Source organism: Branchiostoma lanceolatum, chromosome 19, assembly GCF_035083965.1.
Source record: "Branchiostoma lanceolatum isolate klBraLanc5 chromosome 19, klBraLanc5.hap2, whole genome shotgun sequence".
NCBI lineage: Eukaryota > Metazoa > Chordata > Leptocardii > Amphioxiformes > Branchiostomatidae > Branchiostoma > Branchiostoma lanceolatum.
This window is the reverse complement of record NC_089740.1, coordinates 13,042,924-13,066,796: the sequence shown is the minus strand read 5'-3', so window position 1 is coordinate 13,066,796 and position 23,873 is coordinate 13,042,924. Positions and strand designations below refer to the sequence as shown.

The 23,873-nt window shown below is 40.7% G+C and overlaps 1 protein-coding gene across 10 annotated transcripts in view; it reads right to left on the bottom strand.

Moving 5' to 3' along the window:
- Positions 1 to 23,873, bottom strand: part of LOC136426006 (CUGBP Elav-like family member 4) — a 322,997-nt gene that overhangs the window by 261,356 nt on the left and 37,768 nt on the right. The window lies entirely within an intron of this gene.

Sequence of the window (23,873 nt, the reverse complement as noted above, 5' to 3'; positions counted from 1 at the left end):
ATCAGTTGATCACGGATTGTATAGTAAATAAATCTCATTTGTTCTTAATTTACCTCCTATTACGCGCACTTACCACTCGATTCTGTATCTATACCCCACGCTTTTGTATAGATGCGATTCTAGAGCGTCAGCTAATTGCAATAGAAACCTAGTTATTAGAATCATGCTGTTTTTAAAATAAATGAACACGGCAAAATGTTGAGGTATATAGACTATACCATTGTGGTGATGGAAGGGGGTGACAGTGGGGGTCCTTAATTAATCTCCCTCCTCGCACCATGGAACAATGTTACGCGATGTCTTCTGTCCGAAGCTCTTTGGTCGTCCGTAAACGAGTTAGGAGCGATCGCACAGGTTTCCGTTATATTGTAGGGCCACGCCGCGTGGTTCAATACAAGGGTGAGAAACATCGATATGTGTAAAAGGCTCGGATTAGTAATTGTACTTGGATGAGATAAACCCATTAGTACAGTCGATACTGGCTGGGCCGTTTATGTACGTTAAAGGGATTTGTCAGAAAGTAGCGCAAAGACCAGGAATTGTAGCAAATGAACGGCGTGGACCTTGCTTTACGGCAAATGGTAAATAAATCACTGTTAGAATCATGCCGCGACACTGCGGACACTAGACAATGTCTTCGCGATTCTAGAATCTTCAAGAGTTCACAGGGATCGATGTTTCTTGGAAAGGGGAGTCAAACGTTAGTTTAATAGCGCTCTTTCATTGCTCGTCCTGCGTTTGAAACTGCGGGGTTTTGTGACAATGCCAGACTCCCTCAGCATATGTTTCTGTCGTTTCCACATTCAAACAAAGAAACAAGCGTTCTTTTCAATTCGAACGGTTTTAAAGCTCTCTTTCCGGCCTTTGTCCTTTTACTTAAAGTGACATTTCAGACATTCTACTTGCTTGTTTTACGGTGACAAAAATAGACAAATTTCTGCTAAGAGTTCAAAGAAAATGAAGTATACTGTAACAAGAATGAATTATTCATGTTTATAAGCTTTTATACATCTGAAGATTTTAGATTTTGTTCGGTCTCAAGTGGCATGATATATCAAAATTTAGAAATTCAGGTTTATATCAATTATCATCAAACGCTGAATTGTTTGCTAAATGCTTTAAAAAACCTATACCAGACCTTTAATTTTTGATGTACACGTATATCATTCGTCCTCTCTGTTTTGTATACCCCAGTTGTACATAATTGTTTTGCTTTGTTTGTAATTAGCCCTCGGGCAAGGATTTGCAATAAAGTTATTATCATCATATATCATTCAGCGTTCGCCTTTGCCACATAACGCCAACTGGTTTGAATCCGAGCACAGCTAAGGGGACAAGACTGCGCCCCAGATCCACGCCAATCATCTCTGCAGCAGGCCCTGTACGTTCTGAGGTAAAATATCGTCTGCAAACAAGATTAGAGCTGTCTGTATTGTTCAGCTCGCTGACGGCGGTCAGACTCCGGGGCCGTTTTCCCGCCAGGCTCGAGTGTTGAGGGGAAACCAAAGTAGCGATGTTAAAGGCGGGCGAAATCTAGCCTCCATAGCAGGCTCTGAACCGGCCTTTTGGGGGCTAAATAATACACCTTTTGCAGCCAGCCCGTAACCATCAGCCACCCCCGTAACCATTTTACCGGCAAAATAGTTACGGGGGTGGCTGATGGTTACGGGCTCGTTGGAAAAGGTGTATTTAGCCCCCAAAAAGGCCGGTTCAGAGCTTGCTATGGAGGCTAGGCGAAATCTAGGGTAGACAGCGCACATGCTCCCTCAGGAAATTCTGCCATTTCTATCTAACCCTCTGAAACGCCATTTCTTGCATTTTTTGGCTTGCATTTAGGCCAGGACAATGTAGTGCTGCACTCAGGTTCATAACCTCAGTGCAACGACGCCATATACAAAGAATAAGATAAATATGAACATAGAAGATCAACCAAACAAAAGACACAATAGTAATACATGTAACAAGTACAATATTCATTCCCGCAGTTTGAGAGGCAAATTTCAACTCAAAGGTAAGGAAAAACACATTTTTTTATGCAACTTGGTTACATTTTCGTCAGTTATCCAAAATGCTGACGTTCTTATAATGCACAAAGTTCGAGACGGCAATCGCAAAAAAAAAGGTTGGAACGCTCCTCCAATGTCTATTGACTCTATTCGTAACGGTACTAACGGTACCTACAAGGTAGACTGCAACAATAATCTTTTGCACCTGATAGGCCCAGATATTCCTACTGTTTCACTAGCCACACACCCAATCTAATCCGAGGCTGAAGACTCCATATGGTGCGCTTTGTATAAAGGCCGAGTCGTGATTTAAATAAAAGCGGAGGTGGCTTACGCAACCGAACTTAATCCAGAAAAAATACCCAGTAACATCTTGGCCATATACAGTGCACTGAACTCGTACGTTTTACAAGTAGCCGCTTGTTTGATCCTAACAAAACGCACGTGTGTTCAAGCAAAAATTACCGCCAAAAGGTGAGTTTAAATTTACAAGGAGGGTTAGAAATATATGATCATAATGTACGCATATTCACAGGTATGCTTTACCGTAGCATGGATACATGGACGCTAGACTTGCCACTGGTTCTATAAATAGAACGATGATCTAAGCATACTATCAATGCACGGAGCACTATCACGATGTACGGCTGTGTCTAGATAAAGTCTAGATACATACGTGTATACGTGGTAGATAGCCTTAGGGTAGAGATTCATACATGTACGTGTATTTGTACCAGCTTAGGGTAGGGGCTTGATATTCCACATTTTGGAATCTTCAAGTGTTGTAACCGTCGTCTGATAAAAGTGTGCAATAAGCGCGCCTGATTAAGTAGCACGGGTTTTAATGTTTGGCCTAATTCGGGAATGATAGATCTGGTGTTAGTCACTAGGCGCAGGTTTCCAAGAATACACCTATGGGCGGTGTAACAAACCAATTACAACATATAATCAGGGACGGACGGTAATTCCAGCTCTCCAAGATTTGAGGTAGTCTTGTAGGGTATTACGCTAAAGGATCTGCTTGCTATGCTGTCATAAAAAGTGACAACGATGGCTAAAAATCACGCGTTTAGAAGATCACCAATTGTATCGTATTCGCTAGTTTACTAGCAGAACAATTTTTGAGTTGAGACATACAGCATAAAAAAAGGCTTTTCCTAGGCGTTTTTATCTAAAGCCATACGCAGCCGAAGTGTGCCTTCTTGTGCGTTGTAGACAGGCCTTAGGGAAAAGAGAGCGAGCGAAAAAAAGACGAAATATGTATTGGCATCTATTTCAGACGGTTTTATGGTCCACAGGGGATGTTTTGCATAAAGCGCACAGCGGTCCCGGTGAGTTTGTGGAGAGGACCAACGTGTTTGCCACCGCCAGGCGCAACCCGAATTACGCGGCCCCGCAACATGAATACTTCCAATAAATCGATCTCATGAATATTCATGAGGACGCGTGGATGGTTTGGATTACATCCCGAACGCGTGGCGCGGACACGCACGGCGCGCGCCGCCTGTGTTGTATATTTGTCCGCGCTGGGGAAGAAAAAAGGTATATTTGTGTTCACCTCTGTCGCTCGATGTGGCTCGTAAGCGCTGCTTAGGTAAACTCAATAGCGAGGCGACGCCTGAGCGCGCCTTGGTCAACAGTGTACACGTGTGTGCGCAAAACGAAAGGGTAGGGCGCCATATGGGCTAGCCTCCGTTGCAGAATCCTGCCGGCTGTTTTAATTTTCTAAGTTCCAGTTTTACTATTACATTTTTTTCTTGTTCCCGGCCAGCAATTAGAAAAAATGTAATGGTATAAATTAAAACAATAATTTGAAAAAGAAAACAGCCGGGAGGAGTCTGTATCGGAGGCTACATATGGGCATCTTTTCGCCAGGAAAAGTACAGAAACAGCATTTTCAAAGCTGGATGACATTGAAGGGATTTTTGTAGTGGATTTTAAACACATTTTAAGGGGAATATGACCACAAACTAGTTACAGCAAAAAGTAACTCGTTTACATAAAAGTCTTCCCACTGAATAGCCGTTTACAAAATACCTAAAACTAAAAGAAGGATAAGCAGCTGGGTTGGTTGGGTATTAGGGCCCTGTCACACTTGTGCGTATATTGAAGGGCGCGTGAGTTGCGCATCAACATTTTCTTGGTTTTAGTAAGGTTTGCGTGGAGAAAGCTGTTTTCTACTTTGACCCACCGTTGTGCAGCCTAGTGATCGAACCTGCGAAATCATTTATTTGGCTGCAAACTTAACCTAAACCAAAAACATGTTCACACGCAACTCATGCGGGCTTGTGTATACGCACAAGTGTGACAGGGGCTTTACATCGGCTATTCGTTACCAACAGTACAATGTATACTCTCCAAGCAGAGCTAGGGTCTCGGCTGGTTTTTGACGTGTTTTAGGCGTTTTTGTCATGCCTTCTACTTTGTCATCGTTTTTGTTGTGTAGCAAACCCAGCAAACATAATCCGGGGCAGTAAAATTGGTACCACTAATGATAATCTAATGGTTCTCGGGGAGGAGTACTGTCACCTTTTTTTCAATGGCAGTAAATAGGTTTGCCCCGCCCCGAGGTCAGTGCCTGCAGAGCTTGGGTTTGCTACACAACAAAAACGATGACAAAGTAGAAGGCATGACAAAAACGCCTAAAAACACGTTAAAAACCAGCCGAAACCCTAGCTCTGCTTGGAGAGTAACAATGTAAACCTGTATGGAAAGTATCTGACGACTTAGACCACTTAAACATGTATATAAGTTTTAGCAATAATTGCAACTGCCTTTGTTCATTAAACACCATTGTTTTTGTTTCATAAGCTTTGTTTTTTCTTTTGTTTATTTGTTCTTTTCGTTTTTATGGAAAAATCTCAGTGTTCAAAACAAATCGTTGTATTTCGTGCATGCTGATTTGCCTCAAATGTATGTTGAGAGTCTTTTTGAAAGTTAGGACAAACATGATGATGATATATCAACATTTTAACTCTGTCTTTACACGAAGTTATGGAAACTTTTAACAATATAATGAACGTTAATGACGACATCGGATGGCAGGCTGTGCCCAAGATACCGGTATTAAAGATGAGTTGGGCGGAACATATCCATTAAAACCGAAACAAGCCGCTGAAAAACTGGTAAAAAAACAGAGATAGCTACATGCCATTACTCCTTCAATGTCTTGAAGTACGACTTTCATTAATTTTGTAGCTCATATTGCTAATCAGCTGGTGGTACGGAGCCGTGTTCGGCGTGTAGTTGGCTCCCTGGCGACCCGGGTAGAGTCAGACCGACGGGCGCTAGGCGGCGGAGACGAGACCAATTAGACCGCATTTCCCGCATAACTAAAGATATTTGACTTGAACAAACAAGTTTGACTACTGTGTGTACGTGTAACGTACTGTTTTTTTAAGTGTGACAGATAAAGGAGTTTCCGTTATTGTACCTCGGTGCTATTTTAGATGCTATTTTAGTCGTAGTCATGCTGTGACAGTGGTATTTTGTCTTGAGTATAGCGTTTATTCAAGAATGGTAACATCCCTCTAAATACTACATCCAGACGAAAATGGAAACTGTAACAACCTTGGAACTCACCTACTCATGAATAATCTTTATCAATGCAACAAAAGCACAGGGAGGTTCGAAAGGTCTTCTGCGACTATAGATACATGAGTTTGTAATTACAAGGTGTATCTAAATTTTATATCATTAGACTAAACAGACTATAGATACATGAGTTTGTAATTACAAGGTGTATCTAAATTTTATATCATTAGACTAAACATTTAACCTCCTTGGACTAAACTATAGATCTCAATGCTTTATCAAAAATTGTGGCTCTTTGCTCCAGATTTAACTTTCAGAAGGTTTGTCATTGCAGGCGGACTATTTTATTTATTAAAAAAACGAAAATGATCGTTTTGCGCGCTCACACGTTTAGAAGTAGAATTACCGGAAAACTATTCACATGCAATGTCAATGACACAAAAGCTGTACCCTTCATGATTTTACCATCTATTCGACGTATTTTGATCTATGGAAGTGATGAGACAGAGAGCAAAGTAGTGGACAACCTCAAGCCAACCGTACACACTCACGCCGTATCTTCAGAAAAGACGCTGTAGCGGCATAGTTCCCGTTTGAAACTTTATTCAAGCCCCACATCCAGCCTAGTTTCACATTGTGTGTGGCTTTCTCGATGGTTTAGGCTCAAATGAAAACGATGAGATGGATTCAGGAAACGCACACTGCACAGAAAGAGATCTGTCGGCCGCTGCTTCAGGCGGTTTCGTCTGGTCTGCCGGCGCCCCAGTTGGACGACTCGTGGGCGGCGACTCGTCTGAGAAACTGGCGGGAACTTTTGCAGACGACACGTAATCGCAGCAGTCTATACCGGACCACAAAGCCTCCTTGACCGGACGAACTATGTAGTACTCTCCAAGCAGAGGTTCGTGTAGAAGATTGTGACCTTTTTATCATATGTTTTGCACTCTCCAGAGCAGAAAACGGGGCATATGATAAAAACACCCTCCTTAAAGCAGGACCCCTATCGCTCGATTCGTCGACGAATCCAGCGATAGGGGTCCTGCTTTAAGGAGGGAGGATAAAAAGGTCACATTTTTCTACACCAACCTTTGCTTGGAGAGAAACTATGTAGGTGCATCTTCGCTTGATAGCTTTTAATTAACCCTCAAACCACCGTATGGGGTCAAAACTGACCCCAGGCGTATATCAACATGTGCCATTTCGACATTTCGAGTCGAAAACAAAATTCCTTCTATGAGTTTGTTTGTATATATGTCTTATAGCTTCTCACAAGTTTTTACCGAGATTGGCTCATTGTTGATTAAGTTATCCTAGAAAGTTTACGCGTGGTCCAGTGGGGTCAAAACTGACCCCAGCAAAATCTGCACTCTAATTCCCTATTTTTTTTTACTTGTCATCTAGTAACATGTATGATAAGGGTTATTATGATCATAGTTACAAAATTTGATTTTGTAGAAACGTGAAAAAAACAATCTTTTTTAATGAACGTAAAGATTCATGACGTTGCGAAGTATTATGACGTCATGTGATTTTATTGACGAAAACCAACTAATTGGGTATTTCCATATAACTCAAAGGTACACGATAAAACTCAAATATAAATTCTGTATGATAAATCATAATATATCCAAAGACGTTATTTGTAGATGGCAACTGGAACGACGTCAAAATGACGTCATAAAAATTACATTCATATCAGGTTACTCTAGCGAAATCCGCCATCTTGGTTCCGCCATCTTGAATTATTCTAAATGCATTTTTCGTCATATAACCTAATAACACAATAAAGATGGATCAAAACGTTTATATTAAGATTGTTTCTGTTTGAATAAACATGGTAATGATGAGATTTGAGGTAGAAACAGCCGGTTATAGCTAATCTAATTATATCGCCCGCCATCTTAGATTTTGACCGATGACGTAATCAAATATGCATAGATTATGAATATTAAGTCATAAAAGTGATAGTGAATTTCATTGGTTGGTGTTGATATAAGAAAATAAGTGCAGTTTAAAAAGAAAGCCCTAGAATTATATTGTAAAATCCAAAATTAGCGACTTTTTCCAAATATGGCTCTCAGAAACCGGTTGCCATAGCAACATGAAAACATTGATTAGTTATTTCATTAAATTCAAATTGTTGCCAACGAAATTTTAGCAAAGGTGACCAAATTTGGTTGTTCTAGCGTAAGACATTCAGATGCTATATGACATCAAGTGTTGGCGCAGACCCCAAAAGAGCCCGTTTGTCTGAATTGCGTTAGTTGCAAAATACTATGTTCCCTATTTTTGCATAAATTATGATAATAAGCAGAAATTATTCACACCTAATCATGTCAAACTGTCCCTTATAGATATACTTAGACAATACATACATGTATATAAAAACCACAAAAATAGTCACCAATAAAGCTGTATTTGTAGAAAACATTGTGGGGTCAGTTTTGACCCCATAAGGTAAGATTAGTCGTAAAAAAGCTACGGTGGTTTGAGGGTTAAGAACGGCAAGATGTGCAAAAGGTAGGTGTGGCAGGTCGTTTGGTGTAATATTACCAGCTGCTTAGCGCCGCGTGCCTGCGAAGCTGGTGTGTTGCGCCGAAAGGCGGTGACACCGGCTGTATAGATACCGAACTACGCTGATTATAGGGAGAATGTTTGTGCGAGGGGAGTTTGACCACCACAGGGTTTAACCGGCCGCGTAGTTCGAGGGATGGAAATGTTAGCCTTCCCGTCGACTTACTCTCCTGGCCAATTATTCCTCTTTTTGCCAAATTCAACGATACGCACCCGCTAGAAAGGCCTGGTGGAGGCTATAACCGCAGCGTCACAGGGTCTGAGGTAACTTTGCCCCAAGTAGCTACAATACAAGTTTTGGATCCTGAATCATGATTATAAAATAAAGATAAAAAAGCAACTTCGCACCAAAGGTAGCTGTGACTGAGAAGACAGTCCCAAATGTGGACAGTTCCCAGGGTATAATGTGTTTGGACAGACTTGTAGTATAACATGTGGGTAAGGTACAGGTAATTGTAAATGTCTCATAGCCCTGGAGGCCGCAGGGGCAGTGGGTTGTTAAATCATTAGAATGCAACGCCAAACCCTTTCCTTCCACCGTCTTTTACACCGTAGTTTTACACCGAAGTCTGGTACCCATTTTTAAACCTGGATGGAGTGAGGAAATAAAGTCATGTTATTTTCATAACTATAAAGTCATGTTATTTTTATATCAAGTTGCCCCTTCTACGATCAAGAAAGAAAGGCGCTGTTTCATGAGGCCACCAAATTACATCCAAATTTCTCCATGTTAACAGACAAAAAGAAAACTACTCTCCTGTTAACATCACAAAACTCACACATTGCAGAAAAAGTGGGATCATTCGTCTTCCACTGTCTCGGAAAAAGAAGTCAAACCCAAATAAGATAGAATTTAGCGTTAGTATTTAGACTACAAAAGTCACATGCTGTATTGTTATATATTGTCTGTCCGTCCATTCATGTTACATGTACTTGCAATTAGCCTACGGGCAAGAACTTGCAATAAACTTATAATTTGTTATTAAGCGCCGTTCCCAAGGACCCAACTAGCCTCTAATGCTGGGAATCGAACCCGCGACTTCCCGATCTCGTGTCCGCTAGCAAAGCCACTCAGCCAGTCGACGCCACAACGCTTTTAGGTAATACTGACCAAAACGCCGCCTGAATTTTCTTGCTAAGATGGCGGCGCACGCTGCATACTCTATCATAACCTTGTTGAGCCCTTTTAATAACCTCCATTAGCATCCCCACAAGGGTCTACATGTGGAGCTTTCGGCACACGCTTTGAATAATAAAAAAATACTGATCTGTTGTCACACGATATTTTTGAGACCATTTTCCCTTGCCGATATATCCAACTGTACAGTTAGCTCTATTGGTAGCGTTACAGTGCAAAATTCTAATGTAATACTACAGAATAAAGGTTATAAGGCACAACCGCCTGTTGAGCATATGGACTGTATATTAGCGGCGAGGGAAACCAAAATGGCTGAAGAGAGGTGGCTACAGTAGTGCCGTAAGACTGCTTCTAGATTCTAGTGGCGTAGAGCCCCTAAGAATAGGCATAAGTTGCGTCGTCAGCAAGACTATAAATTATTGTGAGGCGTCGAAAATGTATCTCCAGGGGTCCATAGACAGGCGGTTTAGAGACATGTTCTTAAAGCGTCTTAGGAACGTTTTCACAGAATATGTAACATTGCCCGAAGTGAATGAACAAAACTTTGTATATATCGCCAGGATTGACAGTTTTAAAGTCGTCATAATTCGTGTACAAATGGCCATGAGTGAACATATTTGGTGCAGAGCGCATGACCAAATATGGGGTCCAATTGTACACATTTGGCTGCACGTCCGCATTACCAAATAAGGAACTTTACAACCAACGGAGTGAACCATAAACTATTTTTATCATTTTTAGAGCCTGAAAGCAAAGTTTTCGGCATTGTCTGACAAGTATTTAATTTCCAGCACTATAAACTTTAGATACATACTCTTCAAATTTCATGCTGCAATAAAACGTCTACATTGCGCCCTAGGAGAGCCCGGATCTCTATCGTATAAACGTCATCATTTCTGGGATTTGTTACCATGGCAACGGGTGGTAATGCATCAATAAAAGGAGGGCTACGTGGAAGGTTTCAATCTCAAGTAAAATTGGGTATTAGAAGTAAAGAATTGTGCAAGGAACCTTGAGAATTTCTTCTTCTTGTCAAAACTGTGCAGGAAATCTGATATGCACTAGGTATTGTCAACTCATAATTTGTTTTTTTAATCCAAACGATCAGATTTGAAAAAAAGATTTCTGCTGCCTAGAATACAATACAGTCCTAATACGCTTTAATTTGACGCAAAAATTTAAACATGTTCTTATAGTGAGAAAGCGAGAAAGGTACCACAAACTCGCGAACAGAAATACTTAAATTCAAGCTCAAGTTAACACGTCCTGCTTCATTATAACGTACACTTCTAGTCTTTACCAGTTGACATTGGTTGCTGCTAAAAATACTTGAAATTGGTCAAATTGGATGAACAATGTGACGAGTAGTTAGTCGTCCATGTGGTTCACAGAGGCAACTCCTTCGGCATTATCAAATATTTACCTATTCACCCCTAGTATTTTTCTAGCAACTCAGGGAGTCTTGTAGACACTACACTCTCCCGATGAGGTTCAAAATACAGCAGAAATGAGTCCCTATTTTAGAAACCTACAAAGATGGTGTGTCAACAGCAACAGGTGCACACTGTAAGCACCAGGCAACTATCACATCCCCCTATCCGTTAGAGAAGCTAGGCTGTCTTTGAGCCGAAACAGTGGGGGGATGGTTCATTAAAGCCAATTTACGAACATTTGTCGAGTATTATGTAAGTCATTTATATTTTTGTCAAGCAAATCCTGTCACAAGCGTGGACAATGTAGGCACTATTACAAGAGTTACAAAAAGCTGCACTGATGTATTGTGTTTGAGTCGGAACAGTACAGAAAGTGTTAGGCTTGAATTCTGTTCAATTTATATCTTTTTGTCTGTAACAAATCCTGTATCAAAGGCCGCCAGTGTAGGCACTATTACAAGACTTACAAAGAGATGTAGCGCTGGTTCATTGTTTTTGAGTGGAAGCAATACCGAAAATGTTACGTTGGAGTTGTTGTGTTTGAATTATTTCTATTTGTTAGGCAAACCCAACAAAAGCGGACGACGCAGCCAGCCAAGCCTCACAGACAGGTGCAGCGGTCCACTGGCGTATTCTTCACACAGACCAACCCCCAGGCGGGTTAAGACCGAGGCCAACCGGCCTTCTTTCTTCCTACGCCCATAATCCAAGGTATAAACAGAAACGTATGGATGAAATTCAGTCCGTCTGCCGGACTTACGTTCGACTGTGTTATGAAAACATTATTCGTCACGTCTTCAACGGAGTGGAACTCCCAGCGAAATGGAGTTGGTCGGACTCGGTATTTCGTAGTCCAGCGTCTTGTTTCCTGCATGATGTAAAGTCTGGCTGATTCTTGTTTACTTTCATAGACATGTACCTGTATAAAGGAGCTAGCTCTTTTATACTTAGGCAGTCTTTTTTGAATGTGTTTTCCTCTGCAACAAAAGCCGACAAAAGTAGATATAGTATTCACGTGGCCACAACAAAGTGCTCTTCATACACACCACGTGTATGGAGCTCTCATGATTCTGCCGGGTACAGAAAGACCACCAAATGAAAAAAGGTGAATTCAATGAGATCTACTTATGCAGCTCAGTAATCTCTAAAAATAGTAATCCCCGATGTATTCACACTTCAGACATCCAGACAGAGATGGCCTCGAAGACACTATCAAATTTGTGGTCTTTGTGTACCCAGTGGAACCGCGTGAGTTGGCGTTACCTATTTGTATTCCGTTAATATTCATGTTCAAAAGACCGTATCCAAAAAAAATTTGTCTGCAAAGGGCATTTCGCAGTTAACCAAGAAAAGATGCATTTGTATCATTGATGAAATGTGATTTTTAGAACTTGAGTTTCACCGTGAATTTAATTGTTATTTGCTTTTAACAGTTGGGAGATAGATGCATATATATTACACAAACAACCATTGGCTCTACGGTATTCAAAAGCATACTATGAACGACAGTAGATTTAGATTGATGACCTTAAGATACAATATATAAGATTTCCATGAACCATCTAAAAATGTCCTAGCTGGACGTGTCTTTTATTTTTTCTCTCTTGTGGCAAAGAAATAACCAAATCATTACGCGCTTAAATTCCGCGTCGGTCGTTTACCTTCTATTCCATCCAGAAGAGACAGGTTTCAATCAAATTACCGAGATTTCTTTGCTTCAAAAATGTTGTAAACACCCATGGCAAGATTTTATCTAAATTCTAGGACGCCAAGACGCGTTGCTGAAATGTTAAGGGGCGGGAAATGCTTTGAAGTAGAATGTTGAGCAGGGCACGTGCGGGTATTCCGAGGCGTACATGCACGCGGAGAGCTGGGCTTGGTTTCAAGTAGTCCACTGGTGCAATACCGCCCCCTGCCGTAACTGCACGGGCTCATACATGTTGCTGTGATCTCCGTATATTCTGCATTTGACTTGCAAAAAGGCGCAAGGTATAAGTACAAGGCCACTTCTTGAAATTGCTGATATCATTAACGGAAAAAAAACAGAATTTTTTGGTAATACTTTTTCCTACCCTAGTTTAGTCACTGTTGTATCGGTGAAACGTTGTATTTATCATTCTTTGTTATGCACTGCCATATTGGAATTAACAGGTGTTTTTCTGATCTCCAATGGACTATAAACGCTGAACGCTACAATTATCATTTGAATCTATGGGTTTCATGAATAGGTAAATGGCATTTCTAACGGCGTGGAGATTGCATTGTATAAAATGCTGTTCATGTAAAGAACTGTTTGAGCGGGGCACTCTGCCATCTTTGGATGCACAGAACAACATTCAAGAAAACGCAGATGGTTCAAAAACAAGCATGTTCACCAATCTGTATCTGTATCTGTATCTATATAGACGGTACAACCGCCATTAGGCGTAACACACCAGCTTCGCAGGCACGCGGCGCTTCAGCAGCTGGTTATATTACATTGAACGGTCTGTTACACCTAGTTTTTGCATATCTGACTGCAACCGTTCTTTAAAGCTACTTAGTGAAGATGCTCCCACAGTACTTGATGACAACGAATTCCATTCTACTATGGTTCTCGGAAAATATGAATTTTTGAACACATCAATCCTTGGCATGGCATGGCTGATAACTTTGGTACTTAAAAGCATGACTATTTCTAGTCCTCTTCTGAGCTGGCATTAGATATTTATCAGTCGGTACGTCCACAAGTTTGTTAGTCATTTTGTACATCATGGAAAGTCTGGACGTTGTTCTTCTGTATTCAAGTGACATCCATGCAATATGCATAAGTACGCTGCTAACAGGCGATTTGAAGACACAAACTATTTTTGTCCAGGGTAATGACAAAAGGACAGAACGAGATGGGGCAAAATGATAGCCTTCTTGCTGTAGGTTGTGGCTTGTTACTCACCTCAGCCACCTTGTACAGAGTTATAATGGACTGTCATTCATATAAAGTGCAAAGTCTCTCTCCTTACGTCATCAGAGTACAGTAAGGTCGCCTCAGGACGCATAAGAGTGATTCAATGCAGCTGACGGTAGAAAATTCTGGCCTTGAATATGTTGCATGTCGTGCATTAGACCGTGCCTTTTAGAATACGGCAAGTACAAGGAACGTCTAGCGGAATATGAAAGTGCTAATCTTTATGCCCACAGGAAAAGTTCTGTAATACATTTTTCAACAAACTACGTCTGAAGCATTTCTAGTTGTACTTCTCATGTGGGTCGTCATAACAACGGTGATCGATTAGAAGCAGTGGAAGGATCTAAGACAACTTTGGATCTTTAGATTCCAAGAAAAGTTGCATGGGCCGTCCGTAGGAGGTGAAGATCACACACACCTTTGAGCGCGCGCGCAAGCACACACACATACATAAATACATACATACACATACACACACACACACACACGCACACGCACACATACACACACACACACACACACACACACACACACACACACAAGCGCGCAAACGACAGAGCAACTTTAAAGCTTTCTCGAAGCCATAAAGCTAATGGACCATTGTGCATTTGATTAACCACTAGTTTCTACCTACATTGTAGACGTGGAGACATTGGAGAGTTTGTGGTCAAGCTCTAAAGGGGTTACGAGTTTGATATCAATCCACAGGTGTTCGGGAACTAGTATTCATCCTTCACCTACCGCTCTCTCACACCACTATATCGTTTCATCCTTTTTTCACCCATTCCTTATCCTTCCGTTCTATTTCCACTTCACACTTCCCACTACAAGACACCACTAAGGCACCAAATTCAGCGCTACCAGTCGGCAGTAGGAATACCAACTATCTACCCAAACCTGCGAAAAGCACTCTGTTCGCTCCCCGTGCACACACACACGCGTTAACACCTCCGGACTACAGAGTCTAGAAGTGCGAAACTCTATGCATAATGGAGGACCCATGTACGCCGCCACTGCTGTAATATACTCCCGGTAGAAGATAAGGCCAGGCTGTTGGAGATTGGGAGGGAAATTGGAGATCACCGCTAATTGGACCCGGCACTTGAACAAGATAATCCGCAAATCTCCCCACCAGACTTCACGGGGAATGCCCGATCTGCAGATGAACTGAATAAGGTCTGAAAAGTTGGAGAACTCTTCTTGAAGAAGGCTCACTTTGCCTGCAGGAGCCAACACAAAGAAATTGACCTTGCCAAATCTAACGTTCCTATGACGTTGTACTTATTATTCTTTGTTATGTACTGCCATATTGGAATTAACAGGTGTTTTTCTGATCTCCAACGGACTATAAACACTGAACGCAACAATTGCTATTTGAATCTATGGGCGTTATGAATAGGTAAATGGCGTTTCTAACGAAGTGGAGATTGCATTGTGTAAGATGTTGTTCACGGGTAAGGCCCGATCTGCAGATGAACTGAATAATGTCTGAAAAGTTGGAGAACTCTTCTTGAAGAAGGCTCATTTTGACTGCAGAGCCAACACAAAGAAATGGACTTCACCTGACGTCACGTTATGCATATTACAGACACACGACGCAGTGAGCAGTGTACAGATAGTTTGTGGCGCCCTCCGTCTCTATTCAGTGATGGCTGTAGGGCCCTGTTGTATTTTACTCCTTTTCCTCCCCTTGCAAACTGTCAAGAAATCGTACGACCACATTTGACACTGTTTGCTGTAGTTAGGTCGTTACACGACACACCCAGGCAATGATTAGTAAATTTCGTCCATTCACTGACAAAAGATAGTGGATGCTTCTGCAAACGTATGACCGTTTCCCAAATCTATCCAGTTGCTTGAGTAACTGTTACCTGGATGCATAACCTTCATCGACATACCAGGACAATTGGATTCGAGAATGGACTGTTAACATTAAAGTTCGTCTGTGTTGGTGATCAACATAGAAAAGACCTGCGCATTGAATTTAAAACTGTCCAACTGTAGTCCTCCTCAGAATTCAATTGACCAATCACGTAGTTCACCTGTGACGGCACAGACAGGTGACTGCAGCGATTGGTCAAAAGTGCCAGGAAGTTTATACCACCCGCCGTCTCTGTTAGATTAAGGTTGGTGTGTTCTAAAGTAGATGACCTCCATGATGCCTCTCACAAAGCAGTCTTTAGGAAGTCTGCAGTATGACAGTTGAAAATTCAATGCACTAACCATTTTTGTGCTGGAACAAAGTTTCAACTCTGTACCATAACTGAATTGGTTAGATCACCTTTTCTCGTTATAAAGTGTTTCAGAAATTCAGGAATTCCAATCTTAGAACCGTACAGTATTAGACAAGATGTCATTAAAAGATATTTTACAACTTGAGCCCAATCGCTGAGAGACAAATCGATTTATCCTTGAATAGTCAACAGGTATGGAACAACTTTACACAAAACTCGTGCGACATCATGGCTGCAATCTTATCTTGTTATTCTGAAATCCCGAAAAGCTCGAAATTAGACAGTAGAAATATACGTGATTTATTCATAGTATTCTTCACGCCATAGATAACAGGAAAACATAATCAGAGATCAGGTAAATATTGCAAAACTGTGACAACACTTTGTTTATAGGCATAATTATGTTTTGTTTATAGAAGATGACGAATTTGTTTTTCAAAATGAAAGAATCCGCTACATTTGTAAGATAAGATCGCCTTGGCACTAAGAAGGCTTAACACTATGGTATCTACATATCAAATTTAGGCGTAAGACAGATAGTTGGAAATATTTGAATTCTTATCTTTTCGAATCCTATGTTTACATTGAACTATTCACCTTCCAAAGATTGATCTCTAATAAGACGGCTTTGGTGGAGCTCAAAGATTTTCCCAGCTTACCTTCTATATTACTCTCAAACCCGGAAATGTATTATGCTAATCCACAACATATCCAAACGTGAGGCACGGGTATCAGAGTTATCTGGCGTGCATGTGAGATTTGTTTTTCATATCAAGTTCTTTGTTTCACGGGAGGAGGTATGATTATACCATGGCTCAGCAAGGCAATGGTTCTTTAAAGTTGGGAGGTTAATAAGATAAGCTAGAACATGGGATTATTAGCTTTATTTTAGATGGATTAAGGGCCTGTACTTAAGAGCAGCGATGGAAAGTGTGATCAGACTTAGCATCTTAACTAAAAGAAGAGTTTCTATTTTGTTGCCCTAGAATTATATTTTATCTCAAGCTGTTTCTTTATCAGTAAAGGATGTTCTCTCTCTCTCTCTCTCTCTCTCTCTCTCTCTCTCTCTCTCTCTCTCTCTCTCGTAGTATTTTACGTGGCGTCATGGACTAACCATGGAGACAGACGCATGCGCAGCTATTTGCACTCGGGTGATTCGTACCTTAAGTGTTTTCGGACATCTGGAGATCGTCAGACCCTTTCCAATAATACACCTATCGTATGAATTGAGTGTATATCACTCGACAAAGAGAATACAAGAAGACAGAAAACAGACGTTAAAATCTATAAAAACACCATATTTGATTGAGATACTGTTCATAAAAATGCAAATCAAGGACATCAACATGGCTGTCAGACCCTACCCTCTTCATTGGTATAGAAAGTGAGTGAAAACGTTATATAGGAAAAGTATGCGGGAGGTTGGGTTCAATGCCCGGGTAAGGTTTTTTGAGGGCTTACATAACGTATTTCAAGAAATCTCTCTGAATGCGCTAAAACCCCGTATATCTCTTTTCGTACCAGGCGCAGTATTAAGGAACGGGACATTAAGAACTGGACTTGTGGCCGTAATGTGCAACACAAATGGTGCATCTGTCACTTCTTGCAATGCTGTTTGAAGGCGCCGTAAAACTTACACAGATTATTATAAATCTGGACTCTCCGCATTACCAGATACTTGGAAATTTATAAGCTTCCTTTTCCTGAGTAGACAAGTCCCTTGGTTGAGAGGATTCCAAGAGTGGCATGATAAATGAACGGCCATGAAGTCGAACCACGGGTCGCATGTAGAGACGAGAAAGTGTGTATCAAAGAAGACCACATCTGTAAAGGCTATGGATGTCAGGCTTGCAGGAAGCTTTGTGTCTTTGTGTCTGTCTCAGAACCGGACGAACTTTGACTCTACAATCCGACTTACCAGCATGATATAACCTGTGCGGGGGAGGCTGCCTAAGTCGCACTTTCTGGTGAGTGATTTGACATTGCAAGCAAAAAAAGACTGACAGTTAAAGGGGCATATTGTAGAATCTGGTGGGCAAAAACTACAAATAGTAAGACTTTGAAAGATCTACACCAAGATTCACATTTGTAACTTATTTGTTACTTATTTCCAACATATTCCCGTCATTTTGTCACATTTCCACCTTTAATAAACGACGAAAAACGCAAAACGTGTAAAATCTGGTTCATTTACATATTGACTTGCGTCCCGCAAGTTAATATGCAAATAAGCCAGCGTAGAACGCTAAGAAATAATCGAATAGACCGTTACGGTCGGAGATCGAGCGTCATAGGAAAATCACCACAAGTGATCAAACTTCAGAACGTCGCACGTTCGATCGCGTGTTCGGCGATGGTTGGACAAAATGGCGGACAAGTCAAGCGGCGGTGGGGATTGCGTATACAATTTTTTTAAAGACGTTCGCAGGATGCTACAAAGTCGCATCCATACGTGATGAATATTGCTGTGCAGTGTAATAAGGTACATTCAACTAATGATGTAGAAAAATAATCAAAAACAAAGAATTTTGTTTTATGTTCATGTTACAATATGCCCCTTTAACACCCACCCAGCAAGGACTCTAAGCCAAACATAGACCTCTCAACGTCACAATGTTCACTCAAGTAAGAACGATGCGCTCTAATTCCTTACAGAAATCAAAGATAAAAGGTTGCATTACTTTTACAAGAAGACCTGTCAAAAGTTTCATCAGGAATGGAAGATAAAAACGCCCTATAACCTTTAATGGCAGCTTTAAATGAGTCACCCTCTAGCTGGTTAGAAATAACCAGGGTCATACAAATTAGAAGCCAGTTTGGAGGATAGACATTTGTTTCCGTTAGGATTGAGTAAAAATGGATTACTTAGTTAGGATTCTTCCTGTTGGAGTTGTGAGTTTTTCTCATCAATGTAGACAGACTGTGCGAGTAATCGCAGTGGCCTTGGTTGGCGCCAGCACGAAGTTGTTAAGATACGGCACGTATTTTTTTAGGAAATAACTAACTTTCCATATCAATGAACCATGGAGCTCCTGACAGCCATGTTGGTGTCTTTGATTTGTATTTCTCTTCTTAACCGTAGCTCAAGAAACCGCTACGCTTTAGCTCCTATCGCCAACAATTTGATACATTCTTATGTTATCTCTTCAAACTACAAGCTATACAAACTTAATGAAAGTTATTTGAGAGTAAAAAAAAAGATCTCTAGTTGTCAGAAAACGTTTAGGCTAGAATTCACTGAAATGCAAATAGCTGCTTTCGTCTCCATGTTGTTGGCTCATGATGATGTCATATGAAAACGCTTTATATAATAGGCTTCTCTTGATACTTATATAAAGACGATTCAAACTCTACAACTGGATGAAGATTTACTTGCAGACGTTTCGAGTGACATCCATCCAAGTTTATCCAACACCTCTTCTTCAGCGTCACCAGAATGAACTGGCAGAACGAATCAATACTTGTACATGGCTCTAAACGTCCGGAAAAATATAAATCTCCAAATTTTATCCAGTTGTAGAGTTTGAATTGTCTTTATATATTGTTTACCTGCATGTCTAACCATCATAACCGTATGCTCTTGCTTCTCTTTTCGAGTTTTGTCAGGTTGAAGCGGTAAGGGAGTCATCCATCAAGAATGTGTCCGCTGAAGAAAATGTCACCGGAAATAGCTGAAATTCAAACCGACAGTCTGACAGAGGAGTGGGTATCGATTTGCACACGTTCGAGGCCACAGAAGCCGTTTCCTTAACTTCAAAGAAGTACGCCGACTCTAACTCTGATGGGCAACGACACTGGTGTGTGAAATGATGGGAACTGTGTGTTCAAGGACAACAACAGGTTTGATACATGTATGCGTGGGGTCGTGTGGCGTAACGGCAGGGTGTTCGGCCAAGAACCTAGCGGTCCCGGGTTCGAATCCCCTTTCCTCACTCCACCCAAGTGTATAAATGGGTGTATTATTCTCTGAACGTGGCACTGTTGAAATAAGTTATGAAAAAACTTGAGTGCCACGTCCTCATTGGCTGTCAAAGAGCGAAGTAAAAACAAAACAAAAATACGTGTATGCAAAAAATGCGTTGTACGTAGGACGCTAAGCCTTTGGTCGTGAGTGTGGGAGAGCCCCAGGCGTCAAACCCCTTCCCGTTTAAGAACCCAACCCACACAGAAGCTGTTTCCGTAACTTCAAAGAAGTACGCCGACTGCCACTCTGATGGGCAATGACACTGGTGTGAGACAGAATAGGATCTACATTCATTGCATGTAACTATGTTTTCAAGGACAACAACAGGTTTAGATATGCAAGAAATGCGTTGTACTTCTGACGTTTAGCCTTCGGTCTCGTATACGTGGAAGCCTCAAGCGTAGCGCAAGCAAACTTTAAGAAGAGTGGGGATGAATCCGGTGTGATTGGCCAAACTCTTGGGGCATTGTAGGCTCATGCCTTCTCGATGTCACTCGATGTCTAGTGACCAATGCTGTCATCTTCATGATTCACCACTCTACATAACATGGGACAGCGTATTGCTGTAAGAAATTGTTTTGTATCATCTGCAAGTTATGAATACACCAAGTTTTGCTAACTTTCTTAGCGTATGTAAATACTAGTAGTGTTAGGATCGGATCAACTTCAAAGTAAGGTAGATTAAGCAAGCTGTTGTGTGACATAACTGGTCGTAGTCTTGCTGGCATCCTCACAAAAAAGTTATCATTCTTGAGCAATGCACTACTTCTGTGACGTCACGTCATGCGGATGGATCACGTGACTCGATCAACAGAGGATTATAAGTTTATAGCGCCCACCGTCTCTGTTAATGCTGTTATCATTCTTTTGGCAACAGTTACAGCATTGTATAACGAACTTTATGCTTTTTATTCTGAAAACGGATATGTTACCAATTTTACAAATGTAGATTATAATCCTAAAAGCTTTTTGATGTCAAAAAAACAACCAGAGTCTGCTAAATATCATTCAAATCCACAAATTGCGAGAGAGAAAAATGAAGCAATATAATATTTCTTTTGTAGTGATTTAAGTCGGAAAACAGTCTGCCCTTTTATATCCTGAACATAAAAGGAAGTTGCCTCTCAAGCGCTATCTCCTTCTGGCAGGCGGCGAGGGGAAAGCTTTTAAAACCCACGGTCTGACGATGACAGAGATGCCATATAAATCAACAGCTTGAAGTACAACAGGTTTGGAAGACTTAAACCCCGCACATATTGTGGAGTATATGCAGATGATTACGTGTGGTAAATGTCAAATACTGCTTCACTGTCCGGTGATTGTTTGACGCAAATGTCTGCAACTATTTACTCAATGAGGAGTACTTTATTGTCCTGATAAAAAGACAGGGTCTTTTGTAAGGTCTTCTGTAATCTGATTTATTACAGTAATAACAAAGTATATGAGAATATCAATATAAAGTATTAACTACGATTTACTTAGACAGTACAATTTCTAAGATAAAACAATTCTCTAAAGTTCACACTGTAAGGATTGTCTACTCGTAAGATGTAATTGGATAAATCTAATATGAAGTGTATCAAATTTCTTTCACAAGTAGAAAAGGTGAATAACTTTAATTTCGAGCGTTCATCACAATATTCTGAACAATCCTTAATGAACTGGCCTTCATTTTTGGTCGTATTTCGACAAATTAGAAAGAATATGCATCATTATCAAATGATGTCCCGATTTGATACAAAAAAGGTAACGTTGTGTATTGATAGACAACGAAGAAGGTTTGTCGTAAACTAACAGGGAGGTTGTCTGAAGTTTCTACATCTAGAAAAGTTGTTCCTGTAGAAAATTCACTGTTAGAAGGATTGGAGACTCTTGGGAAATTATAAGAGGATGTAAAGAATTTGCAGAATTGATGATTAGGATGATTTAACATCATACGGCGAATTTGTATTGCAATGTATTTCAGAAGACAGCTACGGCAATAAGCATATTTCATAAGTGTTAGGATTACATTGATACACCTACTCATTTTTTAAATCGTTTATGTCTTCCCTTCACATTGTATATCTCATAACTATGGTAGATATCAACGGCCATTAGCTGTCAACGTTGACAATTTCCCGATGATTTGAATACCCGACAAGACATTGCATGCTCTTCAGCGAGGCTTAGTGACTTTAAACGTATTTGACATTTACTTGAACCTTAGACAGCGTCTTCAATCATGAGATTTAATTAACTGGAGGTTATTCTAAAGTATCAATCTCGAAAAACAGAAAATTAAACATTTCGGAATCCCCACAATAATTCACCTATAGTCACCTTTCATTTAAGGTATCTGCTGCTACTTGAGTAAACCATTGCAACAACAGGTTATCGTTTTTGTAAATAGATTACCGCATATATCATATTTCAACAGGTTGTCTTCGAAGTCACTCTTCTCATGTTTGTCTAGATGCTGTGCCTCCAGGTAAGAACAAAATCCCTTTCAGCGAAAATAGCTGCTTTGTACAAAAGGGTGTTGCCATGATACAATGGTTTTAATTTCTTTAGATAGACTAGCACTTTCCATATCTCATGCTTCAATGGATTTCCTTTTCCTCTAGATGCTGTGCCTCCGGGTACGAACGGATACCTTTTGAGCGAGAACGTCTGGCTCGTGTAGAAAGGTTGTATCCGTGGCACGATGAAAAGAATCTACCGGAGGGTCTGGCAGATGCGGCGGCAAATTCAGCAGGTCTAATGAGACGCCGTCGCAGCCCCTGGCACGGTTTAACAGCCTGTTTGTTTTATGGTTGCCGCACGTCTTGAGTGTTGACGACTACAGAATATCCAGGGGCGAACCATCATAAAACACACAACCGTCCATCATGCGAATACATCCTAAAACCAGCAAGATACTTGACATCAAACCAGAAAAAAATACAAGGCACTTAATGCGCATCGTCAAGCTAAGAGGTAACGGAGAATTCCCGTGCAAAAGATATAGAAGTCAACTATTTTGAATTGATAAATACTAAGATGTGGGTGGGGGACGTTAGGCATATTGCCTATCAGTTTGGATTTGTATATACATATATTTATATGTATAAGTTTGTATCTTTTTTAAGTGGCGCTAGCAAAACAAGTTGTATAACTTGAGTGTAGCGCGATTTTGTCTTTGTCACTGTTATTTTTTAATTAGAAAAAAAGAGGTAACAAACATGGCACTTTGGAAATCTTGAAAGCTGCACCATGCTTGAATACATACGAATACAGAAAGTTCAGGGGCGGACTTATGATAAAACACACAACCGTCAATCATCTTAAGACACCCTAAGACCAACAAGATGCTTGCGAGCAAGTTGAAAGAAACATACATGGCATTTCAGATATCTTGGAAGCTTTTACCATGCGTGAATACAGGCGAGTACAGAAAGTCCAGGGGCGAGTCTATCATACACCACGTGTGCAGCCGTCAATTGTACATGGTAACACACCCTAAAACAGACCAGATGCTTGCCATTAAACCTGAGAAAACAACATAGAGGGGCACTCAGAAATCTTGAAAGCTTTTACCATGCTTGCATACAGACGAGTACAGAAAGTCCAGGGGCGGGACTATCATAAACCACATATACAGTCGTCAACTGTATATGGTAACACACCCTAGAACCGACCAGATGCTTGCCATGAAACAAGAGAAAATAACATACATGGCACTCAGAAATCTTGAAATCTTTGGCCATACTTCAATGCAGACGAGCACAGAAAGTCCAGGAGCGGGTCTGTCAGAAACCACATATCCGTTCTTCATGACACCCTAAAACCGACAAGATGCTTGCCATCAAACTAGAAAAACACGGCACGTTAGGAGTCTTGCAAGCTTTTGTTGTTAAAAATAGAGTTTATAATAATAATATCTATGATAATAATGGGTTCATGTAACAAAAAAAGAAAAAGAAAGATTGGTAGTGTTCAAAATGCTGACATCAAAAAGTTTTAGGCTTGTTCAAGGTTAGCTTGGCCGACTTTCGGGTACAGTTGAATGTCGAGGTTAGTTCGAA